The following is a 20,851-nucleotide window of genomic DNA, read 5'->3' on the forward strand; positions in this document are numbered from 1 at the left end:
CTTGGAGAGACGCCAAGACAAGGATCTGAGATGGACTTGACAATGTTGAAATGTTGGTTTATAGTGACTAGCTTCAAACTTACTATGTAGTCCTGGCTGGTTTTGAACTCAAACTTCTGCTTTACCTCCCGAAGTGAAAGGATTACAGATGTGTGTTACCATGAGGCCCTCTCATGGAACATGGGGAAGTGTACATCAGGTGTTTATCTCAATCAATCACGGCACATATGCTGTGAGTTCTCTAATACTTCTTTTAATTTTATTCAAAGTACTTTACATTGATCATGTATAGTATGCCAATATTGTATTGGCATTGTATATAAAAGTCCAATATCATAAACAGTGGACTTTCAAGATACTGTTTAGTCTGGGTTATAACACTACAATGCACAGAAAATGACAGTATTTATTTATTTATTTATTTATTTTTATCTTTCATGGCTACTATGTATCTGCTACATATTGAGTCTACAATGTCTCTCACAGGCTTACATGTTTGAACACTCTGTCCCCTGCTAGTGGTGCTGTTGTAGGCATGTGGACCTAGTTGTTAAAACTAGGTCACCAGGGGTGGGCCTGTGAAGGTTTTCTCTGGCTCAGGTTCTGATCAGCTTATTCTGGTTCTTGGCTTGTGCCACATGGGCAGGCAAAGCCTGCTACGGTGAACAGAGATGCTGCTGTTTCTACAAGCTCCCTGCTATAGTTGACTGAAATCCCTCTGAAACTGTGGGCCAAAATAAACATCTCCCCCTATAAGCTATTTCTGTGAGGTATTTGCTTACAGTAGCAAGAAAGATAATTAATATGTCATTCTTCTTCTAATCTCATTAGATGTCTTATTCCCTTTGAAGTTATCTCACAGTTCTTGGATAATCTACCGTAAGTCTTTCGGTCTCTTTTCTCTTTGCCATTCCGAAAGTTTCTTTGACATGTCGCCTAAAAGAATTCTTTCTTTCTGCTACAGGGCTCTTAATTTCTAATGTTTTTCTTTGATTCTCAGATGTTCTGTCTATTTGTTCACATTAGCTATTTGAGCTTTATGAGTTGAAATATTTTTTTTAATGAAAGATCTTTACATATTAGCAATTGGTCATACGTGTGAGCTATCGGTGATTCTGAAGCACGGTAGAGTTTGAGCAGCATTCCTGTAGAATTACTCACTGTCTACCTACATAAACAGAAATCCACTTTACTAGTCAATGAAAAGACCCCATACCACTCTACCCTCTTTGACATCATCTAAAATCTTTTATTGTGTAAGGGGAAGGGGCAGAGAATGTTGTCAATGATGAATTAAACATAACAGAATTTGGGGACTATTAGCTCTTGCATTTGTTGTTTTGCTTCCCAATCCTTACTTATTGTTAATGGTCTTTGTTTATGTTCATTTGAACCCTCATTCCTATAGTCTTGGTATTTGCAGCATCGGTTATCTGGGTTCAGAGCTCAGGATTTGCAGTTACATCCTGTCAGCAGCTTTGCTGTGACTTTGCTGTGCTCTGGCCTCTGGGGCAGCTATGAAGTCTGTTGTTTGTCTAATGAGCACTTGTTAACAGGAATTCCGTCTTCCTCTGTGTGGCTTTGAGAAGTCTTTCCTTTGTGTCTGGTAACCATCTCCTCTTCGGGCACATTGCTCACCATTCTTTCCATTTTTGTTTGTGGACTTTTAAAAGATAAGGATTTGTGAAATCCTTGATTTTTGCTTTTTATGTTGGCTCTGGAGGCTCAAACTTGGGCCTTCACACTTGGTGGTAAGGCATTTACCTGTTAAGCCAGATCCCAGGCTAAATTATCTGTCTGATAAGCAATGCTTGAGCAGAACAGAATATTCTGGCATATTTCAAAGTGGCTCCTATGCAAGCCAACTATTCCTGGAGGAAAAACTCCCAAAAGTGTTTGGTTGTAGCATGGCTGCATCCCTAAAGGAATTTTAACTCCCAGACATGTCTACATCGAAGTGGCCTGCCAGCTACATTTTAGGGTTTCCTACACTTTTCCCTTGGAGGCTGCTGCTCACTGATTTATGTTATTGCAAAGTGTTATTCTCTGTAATTCTCCATCTGTAGCTTCCATTTCAGAGGCAGCGGTTCACTCTCTGACCTCATTTCTCCGGTGGACTTAGGAGGATTTATTTATTTTCATTTTACTTAGTCTGTTGCTCATTAGAATGGGGTAATAACTGCCCGTCTTATTTATATGTGCAACTACAAACTATAAATCAACCCCATTCTTTATAGCTCAGCAGCTTAGAGAACAGACCAAAGGTTTGTGTTAGACTGTGTATGTGTGAGGAAGCATTTGTTCATTGAGAGCCATGGATGAAGCTCATTGCTTGAGGGCCTGTCTGGCATACGCAAGCCTCTAGGTTTGATTCCTAGCACCACATAGTGCTGTGACCTGCATGCTTTTAGAGTTAACCTTACAGGGGTGATGATAGAAGAAGAAATGACAGACACATGTACGGGAAAGCTGGAATTGAGTGGGGGTGTTCATTCTGATGGAAATGTACCAGCAGCTCCAAAGTCAGTTGTCTTGTTGTATACTGCTGAGCATGGAGGTACGATTGTTGCAAATAGATGAACGGGAAAAAGATGGGTTAGCTAATCTGAGTAGGAGGTCTCTATAGGTGGGCAGCTTCAGATTGCAGTCCTGGAGGAGAAAGAAATGGTGATGGTTTGTTTCTGCATATACTAGTTTAAGATGAAGAACAAGCATTCTTAATATCTATACATGGTCCAGAGGAAGGCTTTGCTGTTCTTTTGAGCCTGATGTGGAGAGGGCTTTGCTGTTGTGCACATGGCTGTGCTCAGGTCAATAATGTACATTCACTCTGGACTTTATTTGCTCCTCCATCTTCTCTTTTCTTATTTCTTAACTGCTTCTGATGCATCCTGACTTCTGGTCCGGCAGCAGAAGACTATGTTCTTTGGAACATAGTCTTTGGAACCTGACTGAGTAGAGAAAGAAATAAAACACTGTGGTCTCTGAGTTACTTAGGTCATCCTGCTCAAAAATTAGAAAAAACTAAAAGACCAATACAATTCTTCTTATGTAACTTGCATCTCTCAGTGTTGTTTGTAAGAGCTGGGCCATAAGGTCTGGGCACAATCCTATTGTGACCTGGTGAATCTCAGTGACACGATCACTCTTTGTTTGTTTGTTTGTTTATTTATTTACTTATTTTTCCTGTGGTGGGAAATTCTCTTCATGTCTTTAAGACTTGTTTGTAAGATTGCAGAGAATAATTTGTTACTAGCCTCCTTATAATCCACAGGGCATGACCTATGAAGCCAGACTCCCACGGGATCCAATTTGACACCTGGGCTTTGGTGAGGAAATGGCCAAGGGTCTAAAGAATTATGTATAATACTTCATAAAAACAGGAATAAATTCAGGTTTCTTACCTCTGTATATATTTCTCAATTCTTCTCTTGTTTCTCCCGAAGCAGCAAAACCATTGTCCCTTCCTCTGGAGGCCAAGAACACACCTCCCAAACATAGTCTAAAAGGTAATGAAGCTGCAAAGTTACCAATCCACCTCTATGGTTCCTCAAAATCTTCCTGAAAGTACCAACATATAATTATCTATCTTCATATTCTTATCCCACGTTTTATACCCATCAGAAAGAAATTTGCCCCTTCTTAGCTTAAACTGGTGCTCCCGACAGAAGCATTAAAATGCACAGTGCTCTAGACCAACTCAAACAGCCAAAGAAGACAAAAAGAGTGTTTAGAACCACTAAGTTAGAATTTACCAAAAGGCAAGAGAAGAGAAAAAAGATGAAAAGAAGCAAACATGGGAAAGTACAAAGGAGAGAAGACAAGTTGCAGACACCCAGATGCATTCATCAGGATGCTCAGATGAAAGCAAACGAAACAGATGAAGGCAATGTTCACCAAAAAATAGCAACCAAAACTTTTCAGAGTTTAAAAAATTCATAAATGTGCACATTTAAAAGGACACAAAAGTTAAAAGGCTAGGTAGATACAAATGTACATCTAGAAGAGATGGTAAACTCTCTCAAAGAGGAAGACAGAATTCCTGTTAACAAGTGCTCATTAGAAACAACAGACTTCATTGCTGCCCTAGAGGCCAGAGCACAACAAAGTTATAGCTTCAAGCTGCTTACAGGAAGTAACTGCAAACCCTGAGCTCTGAACACAGATAATGATGTTGCAAACATCAAGACTATAGGAATGAGGGTTCAAATGAACATAAGGAAAAAATCACTCCTTTTAATGAAAGAACCATTAATGATAAGCAAGGACTGGAAAGCAAAACAGCAAAAACCAAGAGCCCAGTGGTCCCCAAATGCTGTTTTGTTTAATTCAACATTGACAACATTCTCTGCCCCTTCCTCTTACACATAATAAAAAAATTCCAGATGATGATATCAAAGAAAGTAGAGTGCTGTGGGGCCTTTTCATTGGCTAGGAAAGAGGGCTTTTGTTTATGTAGGCAGACATTGAGTCATTCTACAGGAACGCTGCTCAAATTCTACCACGCTTCAGAGTCACTGAGATGATATGGGTATGGACTCACCCTAAGAATGTTTGAGTCACTAGGTTTGGAAAAGCCGTGAAGTATCCAAATTTTGACAGTTCCCAGGGAGGCCAGTACTGCTACTCTGCAGCCTACACTCAGAGGTCCAACCTGCTCTCTCTGTTAGGAAAACTATGCAGCTGAGCATCAGATCAGAGAACTGTGACTGTGCATTAAGGAATAAAACTCCAAATGAAGAGATGGCTCAGCAGTCAAGAGTACCGCCTGTTCTTCCACAGGACCTGGGCTCAATTTTTATTACTCACATTGTTTGTAACTCTAGTTCCAGGGGGAAATGACGTCCTCTTCTGTTCTCTGTAGGCACCAGATGCACATATGGTATACATACATACATTCAGAGCAACACATACATAAAAAATGAATATTTTAAAATATTTAAAGATATTATAAAAATATTTTAATGTATCTTATAAGCCAAAGAGGAAAAGGATGTATGGATATAAATTGTACCAAAGACAAGAGAAAATAAGTGTGAATGGAATATGAGGAGATGTGATAGAAATCTCAAACAGAAGCAGCAAGGAGCTCCTGTGAGAAATATTCAACAATCTCTAGTAAAGATAGGGTATTGTACCATATAATAATAAAAGCACCTATTTTCTTTATTCAGCATCTCAAACCCACTTAGGTGTGTTTGTAAATGTCCACAGCATTGCTTATGATTAGGAAAAACTTCAATAAACTGACCCTACAACCAAGCAGTAGGTTCAATCTGCTGTGCCCAAATCGCGATACCCCAAAAGACCACCACCAGGAGCCGAGTCCGTTGCAAACCGCATGAGGATCTTTTTATTACAGATTACAAGCTGCAGCTCGGGCTCACCCCCCCCCCCCCCCCCCCCCCGCCGAAGCGTCGAGAGCCGAGAGCCCTGTGCTCAGGTTAGTTGAGGGATTTAAAGATTCTGGTCCCTCCCAGCGTGCCCAAAGCAGGGGTGATTCCTGCCTGGCAAGCACCTATTGGTCAAAATGCTACATTTTGAAATGATTGGCTATAGGAAGGTCCCCAAACCATTAATGATCTGGTGTCCCTCCTTAGGGGGATGGGCCAGTTTCCTAGCAACTGTATCTCTAGTGGGTGGGAAAAGAATGCAGTATGGTAGGTTCTTCCCCTCAGGGCATTACAGGACCTCACAAAGCTAGTTTAGGCCTTAAACTTTAATAACGGCTGATTTTCAATCTTTTGGTCTCTCAAATCCAGGGATTTCACTCAAAACACTAGAAATTGAAATGAAAGTTCTATGTGACTAGAGTCTATGTATAGTTTCTTTAACGTTCTGTATCATATAAAATTATTCACTCCACATAGTTTATTTTGTAAAATAAAAAAAAATATTGTGTGTGTGTATGGTTGAAGGAGTCAGTTTTTTTCCTCCAATAAGTGAGTGCCTGGGGTGGAGCTAAGGTAATCGGGCTTAGGTTGTTTGTCTTTACTTAATGAAGACTTTTACAGACCTGACTCCAAATACATCGAATCATTTAGTGAGATTTTTGGCTTCTCTAAAAAACACACAGACATATTATGGGAGTATGTTTTTGTTTTAATCTAAGGTGAGGGGATATGGGGATACTACTCAAAAGCTGACTATGATTTGCCTCATGCTCTGGCAGGGGCATGATTTTGTCAGCCTTAAATAGTTTCTGTGGGCATGTGACATTTGGGATTCTGGGAACTTTTCAGAGAATATATAAATGCTAGAGCCCCAAAAGGTGGGTTGCTGCTGGTTGCAGTTTGTTACGTAGTCATGTGCAAAGAAGAAACGAGAGGAAATTAGCTATCCTGATGGCAAAGATCAAACTTGCCCTAAGGAACTCGAAGCCCCTAATCAGCAGGAAGTAGCCCAATGGTAACAGTGCCCCTTTCCCCTTCTATCCTTTATTCTTTCCTAACTAGTGGTAGGGCGTTAAAAGAGTGGAGTAGGGTGGAAGAAAAAAGAACCCACAAAGTAGCAAATACCAGCCACAGAATCAGCTTAGTTAAAACTGTAATTGAAACTCTAAACCACCTGTCTTAAGATAGTTAATATAAAGGCTGAGGAGCTGGATCAGCAATTAAGAGCACTGGCTGTTCTTCTAGAGGGTTCAATCCCCAGCATCCATGTGGCAGCTCACAACTGTCTGTAACTACAGTTCCAGGGGATCCAACACCTTCACACAGACATATATGCAGGCAAAACACCTGTGCACATAAAATAAAAAGCTAAAAATAAAGATAGTATAATCTTCACTTGAAATAGTACTTAATAAGAAAGTTGAAGGAAATCTTGGCATAAATGACTTTGAAAATCCAGGATTCGGGCTAGACATGATTTATTGTTTAACTTAGAAAAATACAACAGAAGTTAGAGGATATTTACATTCCTGTTATTATGACTTTAAAATTAGTTTATGCTTCTTTTGTGTATGTTGTCACAGAATTATCTCTACAAGCTTATTTACTTAAAATACAAAGACATTTCTTATCACTGGGAAGCATTTTTATAGTAGTTATTGTCTCAATGCTGGTGATGTATGAAGCTTGTGATGTTGAATTTTATTTTAAGAAACACTCCTTAAGTTACTTGTAATTATTCTTTGTGTGTGTATGCTCACAAGCAAGAGAGAGAGAGAAAGAGAGAGATTGGAACTTTTATCTGCAAAAAATCAACAATGGTATCTATTCTTATCTTGTTTCAACCAGAAGATTAAAAACTATTCATTAAAATTAGGAATGCATAACTTTAGAAAATCAGCAATTCTATCACTGGAATTAGGAATGTATAAAAAGAAAAATCAGTGAGTCTATTAGTAACCTAAAAACCATAACGAATATACTGATTTTCCAGGTATGTGTGATCACGTAGTAAGATAGCCAAAATTAGAATTTGAAACACAAATTATAGAGTATGTGCAAAAAGATGGTGTTTATTTATACAATGAAATCAATGAATGCAATCCTGAAGATATTTCGTACATCACTCTTTTACCAGAAACAAATGTCAGGCGAATATATCTGTCTATTATGCATAATATAGGTTGGTGGTAGATTATAAAATACAAATTACAATGATCCTGATGATGGCAAGAGAAAGGATGATGCTTTGATGGTATCAGACACACTTCTGAAAACACACGATCTAAGGGTGCTAGGGTGCAAATGGCACTTGTTGAATACAGTGTGGGGACTTAGATTTTCAAAAGGTCATTATATTCTTACTAGGTTATAGAAATGCATAAATAAACCTGCAAAACTCTATCCTCATATATGTTAATAATCTATTTTCTTCACAGCAGATGCCCTTCTTATTTCCCATCCCAAGTGAGCGCATATGTAATCATGCAGCTGCTGTGCTACCATGTGAAACTGCAGAGTGTTTTGCCACGATAGCAGTGAGCCAATGGCATATGGCTGCTCTAGAAACATCTGAACACTTCTAGTGACTTCTTGCTTGTCCTTGATGAGTCCACAAATCACAACCAACCTCCTGATGTTCCCTTAGCACCATGTAAAACTCTTCACCTGATGCTCTGTATTGGGGATCAATAGGTGTTCCTTCCCAAACCTAATGCAACCACTCCAGAGAAATGGAACCAATAGCCCCACCCCCTCTCTCATGTGTGTGTGTTTTGTGTGTGTGTGTGTGTATGTGTGTGTTAGAGTTTTGTAGGGCAGGTTAGCAGCGTGAGCATCCCTATGAGTTTTAATGCTTGAAGGTATGGAGGGAGATTCCATCTTCTTTGGAGACCTTAGTTTGAAAGACATCACCCAGTTGAAGGAAGCCTAGTTACCAAAAAAAAAAAAAAAAAAGATAATCTTCAATCTGATGTACTCATAGTCAACTTTAAGTGTTTACAAGATGTAAAAACCAAACAAACAATATTGTCATGGAATCATCAAGGCCTGGGTTTGATAAGTAGCTAAATAATAGCCAAATTAGTCTGTAAATTTAGAACTTGTACCTCCTTACTCTCAACTCACCAACGGGAATCTGCTGGATTCTTGCCATTCTCTTCAGTTTCTATAAAACAGAGGCCTTCAGTCCATTTAACTGAACAATCTGTGTTCCCGATTCTCCTTTTTTATACTTTTTCAGAGAATCCTTTGTTAGGGATGTCTTCACTTTTGCACATTTTTTAAATCTTCCTTGTCATATAATCACAAGAAATAATCTATTTCAAGGAAGCAACCCTTCATGCTCCATCACACGCCCCATTTCACTCTAATTTTCCCTCTCATAATAGCTCACACTTAATTCTGTGCTAAGAGAAGAGTTTTTAAAATAAAGAAAACTTCCATGTTAATGGAAAAATTGTGATGGATTCTATCTGAACCCAGGACAGCCAGTTCTCATAGGTAGTAAATATGTATCGAATGATACAAATATTCATGGCTTTTGTTTTGAAGTGCCAGAGGTTGAACCAAAGCCTCAGAGCAAGCATTTTCAAGAAATGCATAATGTTTTGAGATTTGTTATTTACATAAGAAATATTGAACATTTGTTAAGTTCAACATTTGCTTGGGTGTGATTTTTTTCTACTGATTTCAACCTGTTGCAGATGCAAATTAACTTCAAATGAAATGCAGTTGAGGTAAAGACCCAGTGCAAGGGCATATTTAGCACTAGCACAAAATAAAGACAATAGAGTGCTTAGAAATGCAGAAATGCTGCATGAGACAGAAGAGTCAACGGTTCCATCTCCTCAGCCTCTTTCTTGGCATGCTAAAGGCAACTTATTTGGATTTAAGTAAACATGCATGCAACTTCAGCTTCTATGATAGGCTCTTAGGAGGAGATTTTAGGTCAAGTAAATTGGTCAAAGCAATGTCTCATGGAAATACGATGTCAAAATATCAATTTTCATAGAGTATTTAATGTTTTAGGTGAAAAAGTCAGTTTTTTTGTGATCTTCTCTCCTTTACTTCTTTTCTTTCCTCACCCCGTTCTTTCTCTCTTTTCATGTGTGTGTGTACCCTTGTGCCCTGCTCTGCTAGCGATGCAACTCCTAGCTTGGTTTATTGTACCACCCTTGAACTTGTGTCTGGACACCGCAAAAGCAATTTGATTTGAGACATCTAGAATGGATAAACGTCTGCATTGGTTTAGTTACTTTTCTGTGATTTGGTAAAACACCATGACCAAGGCAACTCATAGAAGGAAGAGTTTCTTTTGGCTTATGGTTCCAGAGGGATAAGAGTCCTGCAGGGAGGCAGGACAGCAGGAGCAGAAAGTTGAGGGATTGCATCACCGTCTGAAAACATAAAACACAGAAGGAACTGAATGTGGGTCGAGTATACGAGGGTGTACTGCCCATGGCCTCACCAGTCAGTACCACCAATTGGGACCAAATGTTCAAATGCCCGAGCCTCTAGGGAACATTTCTCATTCAAACCACCATAACATCCATATAAAATCTAATCTCTCTCCTGTTCGTCCTGTCTTGGAATGCTACCACAGTGTATGTAGACGTTCAGGCCAAGCAATGGAAACTTGTTAGTGACTTTTTTCTTCCCTGTCTGTGGTAACCATTTGCTCACTGGAAGCCGTTGTTTTTGCTACTCCACACCTCTTGGGGTCATCTACCCATCTGAATTCCCATCGCTGCATTCTTGGTTGGGGCTTTGAGCTGTCATCATTTGCTTTTCTTTCCTCTTTCAGGCTTGTTATCCCTTTGGTCTTTTTCCATGCCACCACTGCAGTGACTTCTTAAAGCACATGTCTGGTCCCCTCACTCCTTCAACTAAAATCCTCTGATTTCTTCACTGACATCAGAACATAATATAAACCGATTGACTGGCAGATGGTCTCTTCTTTGCAAGCTTTCTGCCTTCTTCCCATTTTCCACCAAATGAAAACCACACAGTTTCTAGCAGACCAGCTTCTTTTGGGTTTTGGGCTAATGCTTATGTTGACCCTGGTGGCTTTTTCCCCTTTTTGTTCTTTTTCTGTACTTGAGTGACTCAGTCACTCAACTGTTACTTTTAAACAGCCTTCTTGCTTTCTCTTTTCTTAATGTAGCTTCCGTTGACCCATAGGCTCCCACCGTACCATATAATGATTGGACGTAGTATCTACAGCACCACACATTTGTTACTTGTCAGTAGTACCTAAGGTCCATTAGCTAGGGACTATACTTTAGCTTTCAGCTCCCAGAGTAGGGCTTATTCCCACGTGTACAGCTCAGAGTTAGTATACACACATGAGTGAATGAATACATCTAGACTTCCCTAAGAACTATGCTGATGGCTGCAATCCAGACTGGTTTCTTTTCAGTCCATGTTGTAGAAATAAAGAGAAGGGAAGTAGTAGAAAGAAGATTGATTTCTCAACAAATACCGAATGTCTGCTGAACAGATGATTTTTTTTTTTTTTGGTTGTCTAGGACAGGGTTTCTCTGAGTAACCTTGGCTATCCTGGACTTGCTTTGTAGATCAGGCTGGCCTCAAACTCACAGTGACCTGCCTCTCTCTGCCTCCCTGAGTGCTGGGATATACAGGCATGTGCCACTGTACCCAGTGAACAAATGAATCTTATATAAAGACTTTTTTGTAAAGGTCTAAACTAAGAGCTAAAGTAAAAAAGGATAGAGAAAACAAAATAAAACAAAACAAAACTCCTATCAAGCAAGGTGACATAGAGCATTACAAAGGCATTTTTATTATGCACAAATAATAGCTACTTGGTAAAAAACAAGCCCCAATACCAAGCTTGAGATTTCCTGAAGGATACGTGTTTCAAGAAGTCGAAGGTCAAACTTCTCAAAATCTGGGAAGGAATCCTTAGGCACGTATGTTTGATCATGAGGAGCTTAGCCACCATTTGTGAGATATACTGCGTATTTCACAAGCATCATCTCAGTCTGTATATAGCATGAAAAAATGTAGATTGAGTACAGCTGGCTGTTGCTGCGGAAGCTGAAGCTTTTCTATCAGATCAGCTGGATGGAAGTGGGGAGCTCTCTCTTATCAATGAAGAGTCTTCTCTCAGGATGCTGAACTGGGCTTTGCTGACCATGCACAGTCAGAGTGTGAACTCCCTATCACGACCCGTACACAGCTGTAGTCCCAGCCATGGCACATTTCCATCCTGGCTTCCTGATAGCTCTTGTGGGTTTCTCTATCAGGAGCCTTTGGGGAACAGGAATGACAAGGGCAGATGCAATAGTGGACCAGAGGCTGTGCAGGGTTTTTACTTAATCCCACCTTTCATTTCCTGTGTGGTTTGTGGGTGTGAGTGCTAAGAATGTACTTCCTCTGCATAATGAGGAAGTGGCAGGGCCAGGAGCCAGAATAACTGATCAGAATGCCCCAAGGAATGGAGTTAAATGGAACTATCCATACCAGACACTCAGGCAGCTTAGCTCCTTTCTCTCTCTCTCTCTCTCTCTCTCTTTCTCTTTCTCTCTGTGTGTGTGTGTGTGTGTCTGTGTGTCTGTGTGCATGCGTAAGATGGAAGAAGAAAAAAGGGAGTGACACCATGCAGGTAGAGAAATCTGTCTTCCCCTTATAGGAATGCCTCAAAATAGATGTCTCTGATGAATTTAGAATATGTTATGAACTCAATATTACTTTATTTTGCTATCACAAATTTTTGTTATTAGAGAGTACTGATCTGCTTACAAAGATGGAAACTAAGAAAGGCTCAGCTCACGCCTCTGGAAATGAGAAGCAGAGCTTGAGTTCCAGGGTAGCAGCCCTAATGGACCTGGGTGAAGAGTGTGGCCTTTGGTGCCCTTTGCTGGCTCATAAGAAAGAACCCATTGTAAAACACCAGTAGTTTCCAGCTGGTTTTTAAATCATTGACACTTGAAATTGTACAGTTTCAGTGAGTGGAAGTTTCAACAAGACCCAACTGACTCGCATTCTACCCACTCAAGGAAAATTTCTGGCCAGAATTTTCTGTCGAAAGCATATGCAAAAAAGAATCACACTGCTGGAAAAACAGTGACAAGGAGGGAGAAGAAAGAAAGAGTGGGATAGAGGGGAGGAGTGAATCTGGAAAAGAAGTTTGCAGAAGACAGAGAGGGAGGGAGAAGCAAGGCTGGAAGAAGGAGAGGTTGGGGTAAAGAAAGGGAAAGAGGAAGAAACATTAAAGAGAGAAAGTAGGACAGAAGGAAGAAAGAGGGAGAACAAGAGGGACGTGGCAGAAAAAGAAATGACTAGTTCAGCCCTCATTACCATGGGTCTCTTGGCCTTAAGTGAATTGTGAACAAGAATTCCTTATTAAGGAAAACAAATAAAATATATAAAGTAAGAATTCAAAGAGACAGTGCTAGAAACAAAAGTCCCAAACAAACAGCGGAACAAAATGAAAAAGGAGCTTTCAGAGCTGAGGGAACAACTTAAACAAAACAATGTCATTATAAAACTTAATTGGAAACATAAATTAGAGCAAAAAGCAGAGCACGCACAGCTGAAAATCAAATTATTTACGTAGAGGAACCGCTGGCGACAATCTCAGTGAACACAGGAAAAATGTGAGGGATGAAAGTGCTTTAGATGCAAGGCCTCAGGGTCACCCATGTGTCTGCCTCGCTGGTCCCTGTGCTCGCTTGGATCCCCAGTATGTGGCCACTACCTCGTTGGTTGCTCAGTGACCATGCCTCACTCTCCTCTACCAAGCCCAAGCAAAAACTCATCTTGGCAGTCGGATTAATATCTACTTTTTATTTATTTGTTTGTTTGTTTACTTACATATTACGCATCTTCCTTCAGTCAGGAAGTGCTTGGCAGCAGGTGAGAGCCTTTTCATACTGAAGGCTTCTTTGTGTGATGTCTTTCTGGTAAACCAGAAGGCCTTGGCTATTAACTCCACAGCCTTCTTTTCACATCATACCTGACCAAACAAGTGTAAAACAAGAAAAATAAACCCTTAAGCAAAACTACCATCATGATTAAGCGCAACTGTCTCTTTAAACTGGCCTAAATGGGGCCAGATTAACCAATGCAAGTTGATGTAATAGTCCCAGTTAAATTTATTTTTACAGTTATTAAACGGACACCAATACTTTTAGGGTTTTCTATTTTCTCTGTTAATGAATGTTCTGTTTTCTCTCTGATTCCTGAAAATAACATTTTCAATCCCTCTCAAACATTTGTTACTCCTATGCTCCTGCTCACTCAGCTGATCACTTCTTATGTCAAAGCAAACAGAAGGTAACTTGCCTAACTTTCTGTCCATGGTGTTGATACTCGGCTCTCATCTTTCTTAATAATGTAGCAGCTAAGTGGCCTCCCCTTCCTTCAGAAGATACTTTCTGTCAGAGCTTCTAGGGCAGCACGCATGAATTTCCTCTTCTACCTCTGCCTCTAGCTGCTTCACTGGACTCTCCTCTTTCTGATCTCTGCTTCAGTACATCCATAGACACAGCCCCAGGGCCACTACTCTGACTCTTCTGATTCCACACTCTTCCTCATGTTTGCTGGTTTGTTTCTGAGGTAGGAACTGGTCATGCATTTTTCTTCAGGCTTTTCAGGTGACTGTGGCATAGTAAGGACTGAAGGTCACTTAGCCAGTCTAGGTGATTCCATTCACTCTCTTGGCATTCATTTCATCTTCATGTTTACTGCTTCTAAATTTCCTCACTGAACTCTGGCTTAAACACAGTGACTTTGGCTTGTTGACTTTTGAATAGGTCTCTGTAATGTGACATTTAAAGCCAACTTGTCTGATCTTCCAATCCACTGCCGCTCAGTAAGCTGTGCTAACTTTAACCCAATTGTTTGAATGGAACGAAACCCACCAGTCAACTGAGCAAACTAAAGACACGCTGGAATTTGTTCTTGTTTCTGTTGCTTTCGCACCTCATTCCTCCCTTCTAGTCTGTTAGCAAATGTCATTTACTCTCATAATGCATGCGCTGTTTGCTGTTTGCCTACATCCTCATTGTTTTCTTTCCAATCCATTGGCTCTCAACTTTTGGGTTTAAGAAAACCCCCTTGGGGGTTGTGTATCAGATATCCTGCATTACGTTACCATTAGCAACAATAGAAACATTATAGTTATGAGGTAGCAACAAAATATTTTTATTGTTTGGGATCACCACAACATGAGGAACTGTATTAAAAGGTCACAACATTAGGATGGTTGAGAATCACTGCCTAGTCCAAGATACTGTCATCTCTTGCCTAGATCTATAGCTATCCCCTAAATAAGCTTCCTATTTCAACCTTTCTGTATCACTTCTTCTACCATTTCACTTTCTAGACAGGGTTCAATTTGGTTGTCTAAAATTGTAAATCATCCCATATGCCTCTGTCCCATTCTTCCAAAGGCAAGGAACAGGGGAACTCCATAGGCTTTAAAAATTCTGAAACTAAGCACTGAGCTTTGAAATACATTGCCCTTTCATTCTCATCTTTTCTCTAAGCTTTGTTAATTCATCTTGAAACCAAAACTTAGGACACAATCAATTTCCCTTAACTGGGCAGGAAGTAAGCAGAGAAAGATGCAAAGTCTGCAGGAGGCCCCACACCCAGCAATGGAAACTCGGAGGGTTCTGATGACGTCTTCAGCTTGGGCCTGCCTGATGGGGGTGAAGGATACTGCCGTTTCCCAGGCATGGTGTGTCAGATAGGAATGTACTATCAAAGGAAATGGCCTGATACAAACAAGGACACCCAGATCAGGCGTGGATGGGCCACTGTCACGGTAAGTCCAAGTTATCGACACTCAGATCGATTTCCTTCCTTTGTTGTGTCCAAACATTTCACTGTATCAAGCTTCCTTTGTTAAAAAGTATAGATCCATGCTGACTAGTCCACATCCTCTTTTATTCCCTCAGCTTTGCTTTGGGTTTCATTTGTCTGAAGGCCAGTGATTAGCAGAAGATCATCTGGTTCTGACTGAGAGCAACGCCCTTGAACCATTTCCATACTGGATGTATCCCATATGTAACTTTTCCATTTCAAAAGGTCCTAGTGCAAAATTATATATATATATATATTTTTTTTTCTGGGCTGAACATGTTTTTCACAGGCAATAAAGGTATGTTGCAATTATTAGATGAATAATAAGTGCTTTTGGAGGCTAAATCTAAGGTGTAAAACCCAAAGGAGAAGTTTCCATTTACTGAGATGTGGCCCATCGATGGTAGGAAATGCTGATAGGAGTAGTTCCAGCTGACATTTCCTTTCAGGATGTTTCAAGGGAGGGGGAAGTCATTCTGAGACGAGCTTATGATTCTCCACTGCACATGAATGTTGCCAAGGCCAAGCATAGAAAAAGACTGTGAAAGGAACACCCAGGGGTGAATGCCAGCCTCATCCTGTGTGTACCCCACTATTTACTGAGCAAGTACAGCCACATTCTAGACTAAAGAAGAGCTGATATTATCTAATAGGTCCTTCTTAACCATGTGTTTAAGGATGGAGAAAATAGAAAGAAAAGGAAATGCTATCTTAACTAAGGTCTGACTATACATTTTCTTTAAATATTCTGACTGTTCAAGAAAGGTCTTGGGATATGTTTTCTATTGCGCTGAAATCTAAGACACTGTTATCTCCAGAAAGTGCAGTCTGGGCCTCACAAATGAATGGTTAGGGTGTTTATTGATAACAGCCACTTACAAAGGCACAAGCAATCACAGGAACTATGAACAGAATAATAGCAAAAGCCCATGTGCTAAGGAAAGGAGCATGTGCCCAGAGCACAAGTGGACTCTGCCTGGTCACCTCCCCACCTCCTGCTGTGCCTTCATGTCTACTGTCGGAGCCACAGGCCATGAGCAGATGATAACGTTAACTAAGCTAGACAGTCATCTGAGGTCTCTTTAATAATAAAGCCAGGGGTTGTTGGAGAGATGGCTCAGTGGTTTACAGCATGGGCTGCCCTTGCAGAGGACCCAGGTTCAATTCCCAACACCCACACAGCAGCTCACAGCCTTCTGTAATGCCAGTTCTGATGCCCAATTCTGACTTGCATGTAATGCACAGACATGTATGCAGGAAAAATACCTCGACTCATAAAATAAATTTTTGGGGCTGTAGAGATGGCTCAGAGGTTAAGAGCACTGGCTACTCTTCCAGAGGACCTGAGTTCAATTCCCAGCAACCACATGGTGGCTCACAACCATCTATAATAAGATCTGGTGTCTTCTTCTGGCCTGCAGGTGTACATGCAGATAGAACATTATATACATAATAAACAAAATATTAAAAAAAATAGTAAAGCCAGGGTTCATCAATAGGATGAAAGAAGTGATGGCAACAGCCTTGCCTGAAATCCATCCACTTGTTATTTTGCAAAACCGAGACATTCTAAGGGTTGTTGCAAGAGGCAGTGTGGTAATTATTTTCCAAGGGGCTGGGTTGAGGGTGTGAACAGATTATAAGACTGCAAATTGCTTTGAATACAGTAGAGATGTTCTTAGGGAAGCGATTTCTACTACACGTAGTAAATTAAATTCCAGATGTTCATGACTACAAAATCTCCACCAGATGTCCAGACGCATAGTGGCTGGGGAGATTTATTGTGCATGTAAAATACTCAGCACCTGTTCCCTAGAGACCTCTCTTACCCCTTTTCATCTGTACCGGCATGCTAATCATGCAGGGATGATGAAATATTTAGGCCTCACTTCATAATTAAAGGGGCTAGAAAGAATGTAAGCCTGTTAATTACTTTATTCTCAGAGCCAGTTAAGTAAATGGCTATAGCATGCCTCTTGAGACATTTTTGGAGATTTATTAACTATATTGTTTCAAAATGTGGGATCCATTTTTTTGAAGGTACTCCAAAGTGGAAAAAAGTTTTAAGGCCATATAATCCAATCCTGAGGACAAATGCTGGCATTTTGCATGGAATTCTCATTTAAATACAAAGTAACACCCATTGCTACCACTAACTTCATTTGCTAAAGAGTCTTACTGCAAAGCCTCTACTTATGTAGAGCAAAGGATTGCTTTTACTTTTTTGTTATACTCAGCACAGGAAGACTGCATGCTGCTAGCACATCTGTGCCCTTTGGGTTCTAATCATAGATTGCTATGGGCAGGGCAGACACACCTCACCGGCCATCTTGCCATGTAAGACATGAGTCACATCTTACAGGTTGCACATTAACCAAGCTCTACCCCCATCCAACAAAGAGTGATTGCTGTAGTTCGTGTCACAAGTACCCTGTTACCCAACCTCTGTCACATAGCACAGGTTACAGATTAACTCAACCTGCTTCCTTGCAATACAGAACTTCCCCTTCTTTCAGAAACCTTTCAGAACAGATATAAGGCTGTGTTCGGCAGGACTGAAGCCCTTTCTTCAGAACCTCACTTTGTCACGCTGCTTGTCTGCCTTTCCAGTGTTACTAAAACTTTTCTGTGAGGGATGATCCAATTCAGCACCTTCCTGTGGAACTCCTTTCTCTTCTTCTTCTCTAAAAGCTGACATGCCCCTGTCCCCCGATCGCCCATCACCTGTGGAAGTTGGATACTTAGTTTAAGCAAATCACCTCTTTTGTGGCTTACTTCAGCTTGAATGTCAGTGTGAGCTCTGCAGTTCAGGACTTGCACTAAAAAGAAGAGTCATGGCTACTATTCCAGCACCTGAGGACACAGACAGAGGAAGAGGATTATCACAAGCTCCAGACCAGCCAGGAATACACGGTCAGACCCTGTCTCAACACACAAAAGTGAACAAGCAAAAAGAGCTTAAGATCATTGCTACTTGGAGTGTTTGCTTCCACTTCCTTGAGATCACAGCTAATGGTTGATGCTACAAAGGAACAGTCATCAGTGTCTCCATAGGTTGTTGTGTTAGACCAACATTAGGCAAGAAGCAGAAAATTTCATTGAAGTTCCTCTTGCTGTGAAACTGCACACACACATGTGTACATACAGGCACACACAGCATACAAGCACACATGTTCACAAACACCCATATATATACATGCATACACATATGTATACACACAGGCACATATATAAGCATGCACATATACACACACACACATATAAGTGCATGTGTGCATGCGTATTTACAAATATACATATATACACATTTTCATCCATGTTTTTTCTTTTTCCTTTGCATAATATTTTTGTTGATTGTTTGTATATTTTGCATCATGAACCTCAATCACTTCCCAGTTCTCCCAGGCCCATGCCCCCACCCTTGTGACCGCCGCACCCAATAAAGAGAAGGAAAAAGGAAAAAAAAAACACCAAATAAGTTCAATTTGTGCTGCTCATATACTCACTGGAGCATGGTCAAACCAGTGGTCAGCCCCTTGAAGAAAACTGAGTTTTTGCCCATCCTCACCCCACCAGGAACCATCAGTTGTGGAGAGCGACACTTTAGCATCTTTATCACAATTTTCAAGAGTTCTTTTCTGTCCAGGATGTTACTTTTTCGGGTGGTGCGGTGAGAGTAGGGGTCGTCATACGATACAAGCCTTCTATGTCTGTGTTTCTCAACCAGGTCTGCAGTCATAACCAGGTTTGCCATTGCAAAAACATATCCATGTTTGTATTTTTTTTTTTTTTTTGATGGCAAGACAAACTATGTTTTTATAAATTTTGCCTCTTGAGGCCTGGTGTATGATAAAGTTAGTCTGAATTTTAAAAATTCGGAGTGGATTTTTTCAGATGAGTTAAAGTTTATAGGAAAACTAAGCAGAAGGCCTAGCGCCCCTACATGCTCCAGATCCCCAAACATGGAACTGCTGAGCTCCTCATCAACATCCGGCCCCAGGGCAGACCTACACTGAGGCATCATGGTTACCCACAGCTGTCTGCACTTTTTCTTAGGCTCTGCTTTGGCCATTTACATCCTATAGAGTTTGATGAATTGCAAAACAACGCACGGTCACCATTACTGTATTATATGGAATAGTGCACCAACTTAAAAACCCTCTGTGCTCTGCCTGCTCATCTCTCTGCCTTATTTTCCCACTTTTGCTTTTTTCAAGGACATTATAGAATGGGACACGTGTGTACACAGCCTTTTCAGCTGTGTAGTACTTAGTGATAGGCACTTGTAGCGTCTTCAGTCTTTTCAGGGCTGGATTTCCTTTTTAATTGAATATAATGAGAACAGAACTTGGCTTCTGAGAGGGCGGATTGTGGTCTCCGGTTACAGACTCCACGCTAACACACCTTAGGTTTTGATAGTTTGCCAATATGCCTGGGATGCTTTTTATATTGGTTACTTTAAACCTGTTGCCATTGTGATATTCACATTTGTTTGATATTCCTCTATTGCTTTTGATTTTAGTAAATATCTAATGGTGTTTTTGGTGGCTTGTTGTTAAAAGAGGAGTTTTTTTTTTTTTTTAAACTTATTTCTACTAAAACACACACACAAATCAAGTACCACAGGGAGTGTTTTTCTTTTTTCTGCTTAGACTATTTTTTTTTTCCATCTAATTCTGGCTTCCTGTTTCAGTAGAGGGCACTCTGACCTAGTCTAGAACCTAGTGGTTTTTCTCTTGGCCAGTTGTGGAAAGTAACTAGCATCCGTTAGTTCTACAGAGAGCAGTGGGCACACAACTTAGAAAACCGGCATTCCAGACTCATAATGAGTCCTCCCTGTGTAACGTGAAGCCCCCTGTCTACCTTTCGCCTACAAGGGCCACTGTTCTCCACTGTAATTCACACGTTTTACGAGTAGCCTTTCTGACCAGTCTATGAACTCTTCTGGCTTAGAGTCCTTATTTCTCATTTAAGGTGTAGCACAGGGCACAGCAGAGACGAAAGGTCTGTTGAAGAGTTGGAAGCTGGGGATGGTTTTGTGTCTGACTTACTGCAGCCAACAAAAGAAAGCTTGTGTGTTTTCATGTTTCTGTAGAAGATACCATTCTATCTTAAGGACTCACATCTATGCCCACACTGCTTTTCGCTAGGTGTCAAAAATAACATCTGCCTCAACTCCAGACCAGAAGAGCATAGCCTGTTAGCTCGCTATGTGGTATTTTGTCTGAAGCCCACAACACGCTAGTTATGACAAGCTGTGTAAGTGTAGAAAGGTGCAGGCACAGACGCAAGAAATCCAGCTGACTGACTTACGCTTTCTTGATCTTAAAACTCTTCTCTCCATCTCCAGTCTTGAAATCCTCACCAATATTCAATCATCAGCTAATATAGTACTTCAGCTTCTCAGCTAACGGACCACAGTGACTGCTTCTTCTGTCTCCGTGGGAATGCTGCAGCATTTTTTTTTTTTCTCCCTAGGTTAAGGTCTGGCTGTGTACTTTAGGTTGGCCTTGAACTTGCCCTGTAGCCCAGCTTGGTCTTGACCTTTCACTCCTTCTGTCATCACTTCTGAATTGTCGGGATGTGACATGTTTATATCCATGACTAATCTTGCAAATTTTATC

Source organism: Meriones unguiculatus, chromosome 1 (assembly GCF_030254825.1).
Source record: "Meriones unguiculatus strain TT.TT164.6M chromosome 1, Bangor_MerUng_6.1, whole genome shotgun sequence".
Lineage (NCBI taxonomy): Eukaryota > Metazoa > Chordata > Mammalia > Rodentia > Muridae > Meriones > Meriones unguiculatus.